The sequence below is a fragment of the Aotus nancymaae genome, unplaced genomic scaffold (assembly GCF_030222135.1).
Source record: "Aotus nancymaae isolate 86718 unplaced genomic scaffold, 86718_ANA_hifiasm-v0.15.2.pri h1tg000099l, whole genome shotgun sequence".
NCBI lineage: Eukaryota > Metazoa > Chordata > Mammalia > Primates > Aotidae > Aotus > Aotus nancymaae.
This window is the reverse complement of record NW_026988514.1, coordinates 3,719,492-3,735,492: the sequence shown is the minus strand read 5'-3', so window position 1 is coordinate 3,735,492 and position 16,001 is coordinate 3,719,492. Positions and strand designations below refer to the sequence as shown.

Here is a 16,001-nt window from a genome sequence, read left to right as displayed (position 1 = left end):
TTCAGAAAAGGATCTCCAAGCACGATGGAACTTGGAGCTGATGTTCCTCTGTGTAAGATGGAGCTCATAGCTAGATGGAGCTTGGAGTGAAAGGAGGTCAGAGAAGATGGAGCTCAGTTCAAGATGCAGCTCAGAGTGATTGGACTTCTCAGTAAGGTGGAGTTCAGAGCAGATGGTTCTCAGAGTGTAATGGAGCTTGTAGTAATAGGAGCTCAGAGCATGATAGAGCTCAGAGCAGATGGAAGTCTTTGCAAGTTGGAGCTTAGATCAGATGGAGCTCTGAGCAGATGGTACTTAGAGCAAGATGGAACTCTTGAGTAGATGGTGCTCAGAGCAAAATGGAGCTCGAAGTGGTTGGAGTTCTTAGCAAGATGGAGCTCCAAGCAGATGGTACTCAGAGCAAGATGGAGCTCAGAGAAAATGTTGTTCACAGTGAGATGGAGCTCCAAATGGATGGTGGTCAGTGCAAGATGGAACTCCAGAGTAATTGGAGCTCTGAACAAGATGGAGCATGGAGCAAATGGAACTCTAAGCAGATGGGGTTTAGAGCAGATGGTGCTCAGAGCAAGATGGAGCTCCGAGCAAATTGTGCCCAGAACAAGATGGAACTCAGAGTAGATGGTGCTCAGAGCACGATGGAGATCTGAGCATATAGTACTCACAGCAAGATGGAGCTTAGAGTGATTAGAGGTCAGAACAGATGGAGCTCACAGAAATTTCTTCCATGCAGATGGTAATCAGAGCAATCTGGAGCTCCAAGCAGATGGTGCTCAGAGCAAGATGAACCTCAGAATGATCAGAACTCTGAGAAAAATTAAGCTCTGTGCAGATGGTGCTTAAAGCAAGATGAGCTCAGAGTGATTGGAGCTCTGAGCAAGATGGAGCTAGGAGGAGATAGAGCTTTGAGCAAGAAGTACCTCCAGGTTAGATGGAGCTTGCAGAAGTTGTTTCCTGGTGTAAGATGGAGCTCAGAGCAAGATGGAGCTTGGAGTGATTGGAACTGTGAACCTTGCTCTGAGCAGTTGGAACTCTGAGCAAGATGGATCTCTAAGCAAGAATGAGCTCTAAGCAAGATGGAGCTTGGAATGGACATTGCTTGGTTTTAGATGGAGCTCAGATTAGAACTCCAAGGAAGATGGAGCTCAGAGCAGACAGAGCTCTGAACAAAAAGGAGTTCCAAGCAAAATGGAACTTGGAGCAGATGTTGCTTGTCATAAGGTAGATCTCAGGGCAGCTGTAAGGTGGTGCTCAGAGCAAGATGGAGGTCAAAGAACATTCTCCTCACAGTAGTAAGGTGGAGCTTTGAGCAGATGGTGCTTATAGCAAAGTGGAGCTGGAAGTGACTGGAAATCTCAGCAAGGTGGACCTAGGAGAATATGGAGCTCTGAGCAGAGGGCACTCAGAGCAAGATGGAGTTTGGAATGATTGGAGCTCTGAGAAAGATGGAGCTTGAAGCAAATGTAACTCCAAGTAGATGAAACTCTGAACAGATGGTGCTCAGAGCAAGGTGGAGCTTGGAGTAATTGGAGTTTCAAACCAGATGGAGCTCAGCTCAGATAGACCTCTGAGCAACAAGGAGCTCCAAGCAAGATGGAGCTTGGAGCAGATGTTGCTGGTGTAAGATGGACCTCAGAGCAGATAGTGCTTAGAGTAAGAGGCAGCTTGGAGGGATTGGCACTCTGAACATTGCTCTGAACGATTGGAGCTCTGAGCAAGCTTGGATTGGAGCTCATTGCAGCTTGGAGTAGATAGAGCTCTGAGCAAAAAATGAGCTCTAAGCAAGATGGAGTTTGGAGGAGTTGTCGCTAGGTTTTGTAGTCAGAGCAAAATGGAGCCTATAGTGATTAACAGCTCCAAGCAAGGTGGAGCTCAGAGCACATGTTGCTCAGAGTAAGATGAGCTCCGACCAGATGGTGCTCAGAGCAAAATGGAGCTGGCAGTGATTGGATCTCCCAGCATGATAAAACATAGAGTGATTAGAACTCCCAGCAAGATGGAGCTCAGAGTAAATGGATCTCTGACTAGATGAAGCTCCAAGTAAGATAAATGTCTATACAGATGGTGTTCAGAGAAAGATAGTGCTTGGAGTGATTGGAGCTCTGAGCAAGATGGAACTTCAAGTATGTGGAGGTTGGAATAAATAGAGCTTGAAGCAAGAAGGACCTCCAAGCAAGATGGAGCTTGCAGCAGATGTTGCTCAGTGTAAGATGGAGCTCAGAAAAGATGATGCTAACAGCAAGACTGAGCTCAGAGTCATTGGTACTCCAAATATTGCTCTGAGCCATTGGAATTTGGAGTAGATCATTCTCAGAGCAAGATGGTGCTCACAATGATTGGAGCTCCGAGTAACCTGGAGCTTGGAGAAGATGGAGCTCAGAAAAGATGATGCTTAGAGTAAGATGGAGCTCCGAGCAGATGATACTTAGAGCAAAATGGAGCTCAGAGTGATTGGCGCTCCAAGCCAGCTGGCGCTCAGGGCAGATGGACTTGCAAAAGAGATACATTATTATTTCATTCATTCATGGTGACTTTTTAAACAGCACACACTTATTTAGACATCATTTGGGAAAAAAATAAACAGCATTTATCTTTTTCAGTCTTACAGAAGGAAATTCTAGCAGATTTTACTACCAAACTTCTAGTGAAGGAACAGACCAGATGTTTATTGGCCACATATACTATGATGCCAGTCCTAGAATCACCTTTCAATGGAAAGTTTAATGACAGTTTAGGTCTCAACAGAATACATAATCCAAGAGAAGACTTAAGGATTCCTCCGTCAAGCTCATTGTCTTCAAATATCAGAATGAAGAACTACTTGTCAAAGGTTAGTTATAGTATCTTTTCTTTAGTTTTCAGATTTATAACATAATTCTTGTATTTTTCTGTTAGCAGATCAGAGCAGATCCAGGAGCACTTTAGAGATCTTATAGACCAGGCCTCTCATCTTTGGTAAAGGGATATTAAGAGTTGGCTCTGCTGGGGTGTCACCTGGTCCTCATTCTCATAGCTCTTCCCTTTGCTGGTACCCCTGGCCTCTATCTTCCTTCTCCTTTTTGAGCCTTGCTCTCTGAATCTTCTCAGTTTATTTCCTCCCACCTAGAAACCAGCAGACTTCAAATGGTCTTGTGATGGGGATATCAACCTCTTTCTTTCCCTCCAGGACAACCAAGTCTCTATATGTCTCCTCTGGACAGCACGGGTGAAATCTAAGAGACAACAATCGTCAAAACCTCCTCACCATGACAGCACACAAGGAGGAAGGACCCTAAAGACCCTCGATGCCCCTTTTCAGCAGGAAGTAGCTACAGAGAATGACATCTGCTCCATCTCCCAAAATATTTCTGGGTCCCAACCACTTGAGGGAGAAATGTAAGAGTAGACAGTCAGATATGAGCAGGCACAAGGGGGAGGTATCCATGTTGGAAAGTACCCCCCAGAACACCTTTTTGGATGCTCAGTACTCCACCTTCGAACTGTCAGAATGTTGTTACTAGATCATGATAAGGAAAAAATGCAAAGGACAATTCCTGAGAGCTGAGCAGGCACAATGAGTACAAAATTGACTGCTATACCTTCCCGGGGTGGTGGTAATATGCAGTGTCACCATTAGGTAGGATTCGTGTTGATTAATGTTTCCCATGCATGTGCATTAAGCACAGTAAGGGAGGATCCCCCGACCTTTGGTGAGAACTGGGCAAAGAAATAACTGAGGTAGTAGAAGATAACAATGCAGAATGTCATGGGGATGTTTCCAGCAGTGTCAGCCCCCTCCTCTCTTGGAGTGTATTTGTACTTTCCCAATAAAACTTTTCTTTATTTACAAATTGGTCTTTCGTGTAAATTCTTTCTTCCATGAAGACAACCAAGGATCGCCCGGGTAACATCTTCATGTGATTTCACTCATAGCAAGAGTCTATTTCTGGGGATCTCAAAGTGAGTCCAATAATGACAAGGAGTATCAATTACAGAGTTGGTAAGGAAAAAAATAGTTCAACTATGCTTGACTTATTAAGAAACTTATCTAGGTTTTGACTATTTTTCACTGGGGGAAAATCACAAAAGCCAGGTGCAGTAATGCACAACTGTAGTCCCAGCTACCCCAGAGGCTGAGGCAGAAAGATTAATTAAGCCCAGGAGTTCAAGGATGTACTGTGAAATGATGGTGCCAGTGAACAGCCACTGCACCCTATCACTGCGGCCTGAACAACAGCATGACCCTGTCTCTTGAAAATATTAACAATTATAAAACATTTGTTTTAACAAAAATAATTAAATTGTAACTTTTTTGTCTCATTGTTATTTTAAAAATTCAGTCAATACACTTGAACTTATACTTTTAATGGTGTTTTTATGATCTCAATGCCCAGAGAAGTAATATAAGCCCATGTTCAATGAGGTCTCAAACTTCTTTCTTTACCTGGGTTCATGTACTAGCACATCATAAAAAAGCAAATCTAATGTTTTTAGGAAAGCATTGCAGCAGATAACTTAGAACAAATTAGATGGTTGTTCTGATACATAAATTACAAACTCCCTGCTAGCTGATATAAAAAATCTTATTGCTTTGTGTTATTTCTCTACAAAAATGATATGATGAGAGTCTAAGTGCTTTAGAGTCATGAAACTTTGCCACTGAGTGAAAAAAGAAAATGAAAACTTCTGTAAATTAAGCATGCTGAAAATGTAAATGTTCTCTGTTTTTGCCAGCAAAATCAGGAAATATGTCATTTTACAAGATGACAATGAAGAGTATACAAATGAAGATTTATAGTTTGCCAAGTCATGTTAGGCTTCATACATGATTTAAAATTACTCTGTTGAGATAGAAAGTGTGATTCCATAAGCACTGCAGGGTGCCTTGAAAGAATTTTAATATGGTTGCTGTCTCCTAAATTCTTAAGTTATAGAAAGAAGATGCTTTTTAGAGTTGTTAGTAAGTGTAAATTGATTTTAAACAGTGATGAACTTTCTGGATGCTTCTTTCATGTTGGATTTTAATATTTTATTTTTTATTTTTATTTTTATTTTTTATTTTTTTGTTTTTTTTTTTTTTTTGAGTACAGAGTTTCGCTCTTGTTACCCAGGCTGGAGTGCAATGGCGCGATCTTGGCTCACCGCAACCTCTGCCTCCTGGGTTCAGACAATTCTCCTGCCTCAACCTCCTGAGTAGCTGGGACTACAGGGATGCGCCACCATGCCCAGCTAATTTTTTGTATTTTCAGTAGAGACGGGGTTTCACCATGTTGACCAGCATGGTCTCGATCTCTTGACCTCCTGATCCACCCACCTCGGTCTCCCAAAGTGATGGGATTACAGGCATGAGCCACCACACCCGGCCCGGATTTTAATATTTTATTTTCAAGCAGAAGCCATTTTTTTCATTCTGTGTTGAGCTAAAGGATGGCATAACGACAAGCACTCAATGAGGATATCCGGAGAGTAGTGCATGGATGTGATATCTATCCAATGCTGTTAGACCGCTTCTTGCAAATGGCATTTGTCATGGCCCCCAGAGCCAGAAAGATAGAAGAAAAAGCTGTTTTCCACCAAGGATTGGCAAAAATCTGGAGAGGGGAGTGGATACATATGTAAAGGTCATCTACAGAAAACCACTGTGGAGTGTAAAGTGTGTGGGTCCTTTACAAATACGGTTCTATACTATGAAGACCAGAACAGATTGTGTTCATGTAAACATACTATAATGATAACTTGCTTCTAGAAAGCATGGAAACAAATGTCACAATTCAGGTGCTTTGAAAACCTGGTGAACTGCCTCCACACAAATAGTTCTAGGCAACATATTTGAAATAGCTAAATATTTGTCTTATGACTTTAAGTATATTGGGTTTCAGAAATGAAAACCAAGTCAATATTCTTAGATGAGAGTAGGTGATACAATGAAAATTGAAACCAAGTACTTTTATCATGTTTTCTTCTTGTGGAGAATTCAAAAACTAAGGAGATCCCAGGAACATTTTAATAACAAAGTGCCATGAGGAATTTTTCTGCTTCTTTTGGCCTTGAAGACCAAAATGATTATTCGGTGACAGCTCTCACTTACAGAAGAGTAAGATACGTGGAATTCATCTATCCAGGATTTGTCATCTCTGGCGTGACTAGAGCCTTTTTGATGAAAGTGACTTGCATCAGGTTTCAGATGTTAGATATAAGTGATACAATCCCACAGAACATCACAAATTTAGCAGAAGCCATTATTAAATGTAAAGAGAAGTATGACCCAGGATTCTATATTGATTGTCAGGGAACAATATTCATTTCTGTAATCAGGCATACTTCCTTTGACAAAGTTTGTGACAGCAGACCTCACAAGGGCAACCAGAACTCTGCAGTGTTCACTCCTCACACCTCAGACCACTACAGTGTAGTAAAGGTGACAGCTGAGATAGACAAAAACACACTTTTTGATGACCAATCTTTGGAACTTGAGACTGAAAATGTACATTTCCTCAGATTATTTTCCTTTAAGCACCTCCAGGTGTAATTTTGACAGCACTTTGTATTGGGCCGATGACACAATGGGGAAACATAAACTACTGACACTGGACTTCTGCAGTACAGTAACAGCCATGTGCAAGGCCATTGAAAAAGTCATGGGTGATTACATTGCCACGTCTTTCTGCATGGCGTTATCATCTTAACTATAGACATTCTGTGCTTTCACAGCATGATGTTTCTAGTATTTAGAAATGGACCTTAAGCATCATATACTTCATAAGAGCTTAGAAAGCTCTCACCTAGGTATTACCAAATGCCAAACATCTCTCTGTGTATGCCATATTCTCCCACAGCCAGAATTCCTTCTGGGTGATATGCTGATCTTGGCTGCTAAGGAAGTGATGTGGAGGTGCCAGGTGTCTCTCGCTGGCTGTGAGTCTGTGGCAAAAAGGAGGACACTGAAAGGCACTAAGTTTACTGCCACCTTTAAAGGAACTTGTCAAAGAAACACTAATTCTCCCCATCTGAATGTTGTAGTCCTATGTGGCCAACACCAACCTGGGTTTTTACAGCAATTACTGCATAATGATCACAATCACATTCAAGTTCACATTCAAGTTCACATTCTAAATCATAGGTCCTACAGAAACTCTGCTAATGTCCTATAGACCTTTCAGTAGCTAAAATCAATTAGTTTAAAAACTAATTTTAATTTGGCATGCTCACTTCTTCAACAGAATGCACTGGTGAGCCCTGCTCTGTTCTTGTATTTTATATGTGTGGCTATCCCTCTTGCTGTGTTGGAAGTCAGTGTTCCAGAATGTCAACTTCCACAAATACCTCTGTCTAGAGCAAAGAGAAAGCTCTTTATGTCAAAAGAGTGTATGTTGTTTCGTGGGGATCTCTAGCCTTGGATTTGGAACTCTGTTTACTACACAGAAAGATGGTTATTTTTTATATTTTATTTGTAATTTTGTGGGTACATTGTATTTATGGTGTACATGACATGTTTTGATACAGAGGCATGCAATATGAAGAAAGCACATCATAGGGAATGGGGTATCCATCCCCTCAATCATTCTTTAAGTTACACACATTCCAATTACACTCTTTATGTTATTTTCAAATATATTATTAAGTTATTACTGACTATGGTCACCAGGGTTTTATTATTTCTATTTTTCTGTATCCACTAATAATTCCCACATGCTGCTCACTCTCTCACTACCCTTCCCAGCCTCTGGTTATCATCCTTCCACCGTCTATGTCCATGAGTTTAATTGTTTTGATTTTTAGATTCCAGAAATAAGTGAGAACATGGGACATTTGATCATAAAACCTTTGCTGCGGCCTATGTCCAGAATACTATATTCTGGGCTTTTTGTCTACAGTTTTTTAGTTTTAAGTTTTACATTTAGGTCTTGAATCCATCTTAAGTTGATTTTTTTAATGTGTTAGAAGGAATTTGTACAATTTCAATTTTCTGAATACAGCTAACCAGTTATCCTAGAACCATTCATTGAATAGGAATCCATTCCCCATTGCTTCTAATTATAGACTTTGTCAAAGATCAGATGGTTGTAAGAGTGCAGCCTACAACCTTCTCTAACCTGTTCCATTGGTTTTGTGTAATGATTTTTTGTGTCAGAACTATGATGTTTTGGTTACTGTAACCTTGAAGTATAGTTTATGAGCCCCCCAATCTGAGACAGGTCTCAGTTAATTTAGAAAGTTTACTTTGCCAAGGTTAAGTATGCACACCTGTGACACAGCCCCAGGAGGTCCAAATGACTTGTGACTAAGGTGGCAAGGGCACAGCTTGGTTTTATACATTTTAGGGAGACATAAGACATAATTAAATATGTGTGTAAGATTTACATTGGTTTAGTCTGAAGTGATGGGATAACTCGAGTTCAAGGTGGGAAAACTTGAAGTGGAGAGGAGGCTTCCAGGTTATAGGTAGACAAGAGAGAAATTATTGCATTCATTTTTCTGATTGGTCTTTCCAAATGAAGCAATCAGATATGAATTTATTTCAGCACAGGGATGACTCTCTCTGAATAGAATGGAAGGCAGGTTTTCCCTAACCAGTTTCCAGCTTGAATTTTTAGCTCAGTAATTCTGGGTCCTCAAGATTTATTTTCCTTTTACATTTTTCCTTTTTTCTTTTAAAAAAACGATGTGAAATTCTCACGTTTCAGGATGGCTGAATAGGAACAGATCCGGTTTGCAGTTCCCTGTAAGATCAATGGAGAAAGTGGGTGATTTCTGCATTTCCAACTGAGGTACCCAGTTCATCTCTTTGGGACTGGTTGGAGAGTGGGTGCAGCCCGCAAAGGGCAAGCCAAAGCAAAGTGGGGAAATCACCTCCCCCAGGAAGCACAACGGGTGCAAGGATTTTTCTCCCCAAGCCAGAGAAGCCATGAGAGACTGTACCAGGAAGAATGGTGCATTCCAGTCCAGATACTATGGTTTTCCCATGGTCTTCCTAACCAGCATATTAGGAGATTCCCTCCAGTGACTACGCTACCAGGACCCTGGGTTTCAAGCACAAAACTAAGGAGCCATTTGGGCAGACATGGAGCTAATGGCAGGAGTTTTTTTTTCCCACACCCCAGGTGCACCTGGAATGCCTGTGAGACAGAACCCTTCACTCCACTGGAAGGATGGCTGAAGACCGGGAGGCAAGTGGTCTGGCTCAGCTGGTCCCACCTTCACAGAGCACAGCAAGCTAAGGTCCACTGTCTTGAAATTCTAGCTACCAGCACAGCAGTATGAGGTCAATCTGGGATGATTGAGCTTGGTGAAGGTAGGGGCATCCATCATTGCTGAGGCTTGAGTAGGCATTTTTTTCCCTTGCAGTGTAACCAAAGCTTCCAGGAAGTTCAAACTTGGTGGGTCCCACTGCATCTGAGCAAGGCTTCTGCAGCCAGACTACCTGTCTAGATTCCTCATCTCTGGGCAGGGCACCTCTGAAAAAGACAGCAGCCCTAATCAGAAACTTATAAATAATACCATCTCCCAGGGGAAGAGCACCTGGGGCAAGGGGCAACTGTGGATGTAGCTTCAGCAGACTTAAATATCTCTGCCTGACAGTGCTGAAGGTAGCAGTAGATCTCCCAGCACAGTGTTCAAGCTCTGATAAGGGACAGACAGCCTCATTAAGTGGGCCCCTGAACCTTGTGTATCCTGACTTGGAGACACCTCCCAGTAGGGGCTGACAGACACCTCATAACAATCTCTGGCTGGCATCTGGTGGGTGTGCCTCTGGGACAAATCTTCCATAGGAAGGAACAGGCAGCAATTTTTGCTGTTCTACAGCCTCTGCTCATGATACCAAAGCAAATGGGATCTAGGGTGGACCTCCAGCAGACCTGGAACAGTGAGGCCTGACTGTTAGAAAACTAACAGAAAGGAATAATATAAACATCAACAAAAAGGATGTCCACTCAGAGAACCCAACCAAAGGTCACCAACATCAAAGACTCCCACGATGATGGGGAGAAACCAGAGCAAAAAGGCTGAATATTCCAAAAACTAAAACATCGCTTCTTCCCCAAAAGATCACAACTTTTCACCAGAAAGGGAATGAAACCGGATGGATAATGAATTTGAACCTGACAGAAGTAGGCTTTGGAAAGTGGGTAATAACAAACTCTTCTGAGATAAAGGAGCATGTTCTAACCCAACACAAAAATGCTAAAAACCTTGAAAAAAGGCTGGATGAATTGCTAACTAAAATAACCAGTTTAGAGAAGTACATAAATGACCTGATGGAGTTGTAAAACACAGCATGAGAACTTCATGAAGCACACACAAGCATCAATAGCCAAAACGATCAAGCATAAGAATGGATATCAGAGATTGAAGATCACCTCAATGAAATAAAGTGAGAAAACAAGATTAAAGTGAAAAGAAACAAAGCCTCCAAGAAAGGATTAGAGAGAAAGGAAAAGAAACAAGTAAAGCCTCCAAGGAATATGGGACTATGTGAAAAGACCAAATCTACATTTAATTGGTGTACCTGATAGTGATGGGGAGAATGGAACCAAATTTGAAAACTCTCTTCAGGATCTTATCCAGGAGAATTTCCCCAAACTAGCAAGGCAGCCCAATATTTAAAACCAAGAAACACAAATATGTTGTCAAGGTGTTGTTTTTATACAATTAAGCTTTTACAGAGATTACTGTGAAAGTGGTACAGTTACTCTAGTTTTATATTTATTTAAACATTTGACAAAGTGCTGGATACAGTGGCTCATGTCTATAATACAGCACTTTGGGAGGCCTAGGTAAGAGTATCACTTGATCACAGGAGTTTCACCAGCCTGGACAAAAAGTGAGACCCTCTCTCTACAAAAAGAATGTTTAAAAAATAGCCCAGCTGTGGGGCATGAGACTGTAGTCCCAGCTACTTCAAAGGCTTAGGTGAATGGGTCACTGGAGCCTGGGAGGTTGAGTCTGCTGTGAGCTAGGGTCATACCACGGCACTTTAGCCTGGGTGACAGAGCAAGACTCTGTCTCAAAAAAAACTTTTGGTCAGGACAGCTGAATAATCATGTGGCAGAGGGCTGCTCCCAGCCTGTTCCCCTCTCAGTGCATTCAACTCATCTCCACAGTCTGTTCTGGCCAGGGTAGCAGATGCCAAACACCCTGGGGTTTCATTTCTAACTCAACTCGGGAGAAACACTGTGTAAGGCTGGCACTCTACCAGAAGGCATCTCCCAAAATGGGTTTAGTCTAGCCAAGATCAGTTCTCTGATCTTTCTACCATTTGAAATGTAAAGAGTATTCTTGCCCTGTAGTAGTGGCAGCTAATAAATGGCATCCATCATTTCTGTCATGAGATCACTATTGCGGTGCCTTGGGAGTGAGCATGAAGTCTGATTTGTGCAATGGAACCCTCAAGAATGAGCCCTGAGTCAGCTGCATGAGTGCAGAAGAGACTGTTGCCTTCCTCCCCATCCCAAACTTGGGGTGCTGGATGCAGCATGGACTGCAAGCAGCTGTGCCCTGTTTAGATATTAGCATAGGAACCCACCTGCATAGCCTGTATTTGTTTCAAAACAGCATTTGGAGCCATTCTAGTAGCTGTTACTATTTTTAAATAAAGAGAGAAAAATTTTATGAATTGATTTAAAAAAAAAAACTGGCTATTAAATTCATTTAGTATTGTTCAAGGAGTATCTACAAAATTTTAACCTCAATGCTTTCTTGCAAAAGAAGTGGAAGTAAGTACAGAGACCCTTTCAAATAAAGAATCACTGTGAAATGTAAGTAGTATAATATTTACTTATGTAAATTTTTGAAGATTATACCATAATCGATTTGCATCAGGCTTTCCAATTTAGGAATGCTGAGAGGATTTCCCTCTAGGGCAAGTTTTCACATAAATGTTGAAGAAATTGTTAAAACTGAAAACTTTTCTGTATTTGATAATCTACTGGGGTTCCAATCCATTATGCTTCTTGTATTTCTAAGGTCTATCTACAGGGTGTGTTATCATGGGTCTTGGAGTAAATACCATGTAAATGAAGGCATTTCTACATTCTATGCATTCATAGGTTTTATTTCAGGAATGAGTTCTTATCTTCATGTGGAACTGGAACAACTGAAGCCCTTACCACATGTTTGTATGTAACAAGGGTTTTCTCCATTGAATCCTTTCATGTTTTCAAAGAAATGAAGCAGCTGAAGGCTTTACCGTGTTTCCTAAGATTATGTCATTTTTCTCCATGTTAAATTCGAATATGTCTTTGAAAGGATGTGGGAAAATCAAGTGTATTAACACATTTTTTATATCCATGTTTTTTTCCAGTACAGGTTTTATCTATTTTCAAAGAGAGCTGGGAAAGTTGCATGCTTTCTTGTATTTCTTCAATTGAAAGCGTTCTGTCCAGTGTGAGTTCTTTCATGTGTTCTAATAAACTAGAGCATGGGATGGCTTTACCACATTTCTTACATGAGAATAATGTTTTTGAAGATGGCCCAGTGAACTAACATTGTCTTGTGTTGGTTTTGTTGCATTTGTCATTTCCCAGGAATGAGTTGGAAAGGCAATTCTTGAAGCTAATTAATTATAATATCAAAGGTCCTGGCAGCATTTACACCAAATACTACTTTGATCTTTGCACTTTGGCACATGACCATGGCCTCTGTTTGCCTGTTTATCTCCTTGACAGAGAAAGAACATGGAAGCTGGAGGTAAGATTATGAAGTTACTAAGTGGATTTGCAGCCAGAAGTGCCAACATCTGTGACTAAGTCATATTAAGTTGTTATTAGAAAAATGGAAAGCTTCAACCCAGTGCAGTGGTTCATGCCTGTAATCCCAGCACTTTGGGAGGCTGAGGTGGGTGGATCACGTGAGGTCAGAAGTTCGAGGCTAGGCTGACCAACATGAAGAAATACTGTCTCTACTAAAAATACAAAGTTAGCTGGGTGTGGTGACGCATGCCTGTAAGCCCAGTTACTCAGGAGGCTGAGGCAGGAGAATTGCTTGAACCGTAGAGGTGGAGGTTGCGGTGAGCTGAGATTGTGCTATTGCACTTTAGCCTGAGTAGCGGGAGTGGAATAAAAAAGATAAAAAAAGAAAAAAATGGAAAATTTCAAAATTAACTAATACACTGAAGAGCTTATTAACCTTTTGACATTCTATTTCCTGTCTCTTATGGTTTTTACAAGGATCTATGTTATTTGAAAATTATAGATATTATCTCTTCTGTGACCATAATTAATAATATTTTAGGCTGGGCATGGTGGCTCATGCCTGTAATCCCAGCACTTTGGGAGGCCAAGGCGTGTGGATCATGAAGTCACAAGTTTGAGACCAGTCTGGGCAATATGGTGTAACCCTGTCTCTACTAAAAATACAAAAATTAGCTGGGTGTGGTGGTGCACACCTGTGGTCCCAGCTACTTGGGAGGCTGAGGCAGGACAATCGCTTGAATCTGGGAGGTGGAGGTTGCAGTAAGCCAAGATCACACTACAGAACTCCAGCCTGAGCAACAGAGTGAGACTCCATCTGAAAAATATGTATATGTTTTAATCAAGTTTAATTCATTCTCAATGGTTTGCTTTTGAACCTTTGCCCTTTCAAATAATCATACAGAAATGATTTCTTGCCATTTTATTCCTAATGATGTCTAGGAATAGACGTCATTATATAATGCACTTACCACTCTTGACTATATTTTATTACTCAGTTTGCAAATTTATGTCATTTTCTACTGTGTATACTACAGTGCAGTCAGTCCCGTGGGTGTGTTAGACAAACCATTAGTGCCTAAGCTAAGAGACCTGCACTTGGACTGTATGAGGTGTGTGTGTCTCAAGGGCTAGATGCAGGAAGTACATGGGATTTTACAGGAAATGATAACTTTTATAACTTTCATGGGACAAAGTAATATTTATGGTTTGTGACTTTTGGTAATTACACAGTAAAATTACAGCTGACAAGGTTGAACATTTGAAATAGGCATGCTCTGTAGTACCCTGGAAGTATTTTAAAATAATACTTTTTTACCATAATTAATGTGCAAGTGAAGTAGTGCCTTTTGATGCTTTAGTCATTAGACTTTATTGACATTCCAATACAATCCAGCACATGCCAGTCTCATTAAAATTTGCTTTTGTATATAATTACTACAAATTGGGTAGAATTTGAATAGATTAATAAACTAACTTTTTGCAAAAGTGTGTGTTCATTACATTTAAGGAACAAGTGCACAGGTAACAGATGATACTGCTGTTAGAAGCCTGTCACAATACTGTGACATCTTTGGGAACCTAATTTTTAAGTAACTTAATAAAACAAGCCCCCCTTTGCTCCAGCAATCTAATTCTAGCCCTGAGATTACCTTAGTGAGTTGACAGAAGTTGGCAGTGTAAACCTCAGCCTAAGTAGCTGTAATTGAACTATCTAAAGAAGTCTGCACGTGTGGCTTATTATCAGTGGTGACTGTTAAAAAGTTGGAACCCTTTTTAAAATTGTACCTCTTTTCTGTTTGACATTCTTAGGCTTTTTCAAGGATGGGAAAAGACAGAGACGTATGTAGTGCTGCCAAGAACAGGTCTTTGAGTGCTGATGATTTAACTAATCTTGAGTGCGCTAAAGCCGTCCTCTCCTGAAGGAAGAAATGAGGGGTAATGTAACATCTGCACCCCTCATCTAAAAAGACAGGAAAATACCACCTCTCCTGCTACAGAACTAGAAAACTTAATACGAAACACCTCAATTCAAGTTAACTCAAGGACAACTAAGATCTTGTTAGGGCAACAACACACTCTTACACTCTTCTGTCTGTTTTAATGTAAACACAGTTACAGATGCCACTCCAAAGTGAAGACTCCTTCTGCCTATGCACAGAGACTTCCTTAGTGTATGGGCTGATAGCTGTGAATTATGTAAGGCTTTTAAAACAATAAAAACTTTTTTAAATTTTAAAGATAACTTTTCTGTTTCTTTCATATTTTTTCTCCCAATATTGCTGCACATGTATTTGGAATCAATGCAGTATTACTATCAAAACAGGGGACTCAGCTGGGTGTTGTGGCTCAAGCCTGTAATCCCAGCCCTTTGGGAGGCTGAGATGGGTGGATCACAAGGTCAAGAGATCAAGACTATCCTGGCCAGCATGGCAAAACCCTGTCTCTACTAAAAATACAAAAATTAGCTGGGTGTTCTGGCAGGTGCCTGTAGTCCTAGCTACTCAGGAGGCTGAGGCAGGGAAATCGCTTGAACCAGGAAGGTGGAGGTTGCAGTGATTCAAGATCATGCCACTTCATTCCAGCCTGGACAGAGGGAGACTTTCTCTGTAAAAAAAAATGTGGGACTCTAACAACTCCTAAAGCCAGTAGGAGCAGATGCAGCATTGTCAGGGATTGAAGGGCTCTTCCTTCCTACTCTCACTTGATATGTCTTAAAGCATTTTTGTAAGTTGACTTAACCATTCACAAGTTGGTTTAATTCATGCCTGTGTTTAAGATATAATTTTTTTTTGTTTGCTTAAGCTCTTTTCAATTTTAAGATAATTTATTACACTTAAAATCACTCTCTGGCCAAAATACTTAGTAACATAGTGCATTAGATGGCATCTTTGAATAGTTGATTATTGTGTCTGAGAGGAAAAACACATTAGAACATAAAATTAAATATACCAAAGAGAAAGGATTTTCAGGAAATACCATGGAATTAGAACAAGGGTGTTGGAGGTTTTCAAACAGTTATGCAGAAAAAAAAAATGTAAGTACAGAAAGTAGAATTAAAGTTTCTATACAGAGGGTGACTTAAGCTTACATTTTAGTTAAAAATAAATCACTGTTTTTTTTTAGAACTAAGAATCTAGCCACTTGGTTTCAGTGATTCTCACTAAATCCTGATAATATTGGTACATTTTTTTCCAGTTTAATTTTTTCATTTTAAAAAAATTCCTTAGAATTTAAGGTAAAATCTTCAACTTAACATCTTATCTTGATAAACTGCAGACTAGAATCAATGATCTGATGTAATTTAGAAGAAAAAGTCAATGATGAATCCTTATT

General features: G+C 40.5%; 1 long non-coding RNA gene across 10 annotated transcripts in view; it reads left to right on the top strand.

Moving 5' to 3' along the window:
* LOC105734325 (uncharacterized) overlaps positions 1 to 3,827 on the top strand; it is a 94,735-nt gene extending 90,908 nt beyond the window's left edge. For 9 of the 10 annotated variants that reach the window (XR_010340084.1, XR_010340083.1, XR_010340086.1 and 6 more), the window contains one exon: positions 2,598 to 3,827. This is a non-coding gene — a long non-coding RNA (uncharacterized LOC105734325). The remainder of the gene's footprint in view (positions 1 to 2,597) is intronic. The other variant, XR_010340091.1, reaches the window with a different exon arrangement.
* Positions 3,828 to 16,001: the final 12,174 nt, after the last annotated feature.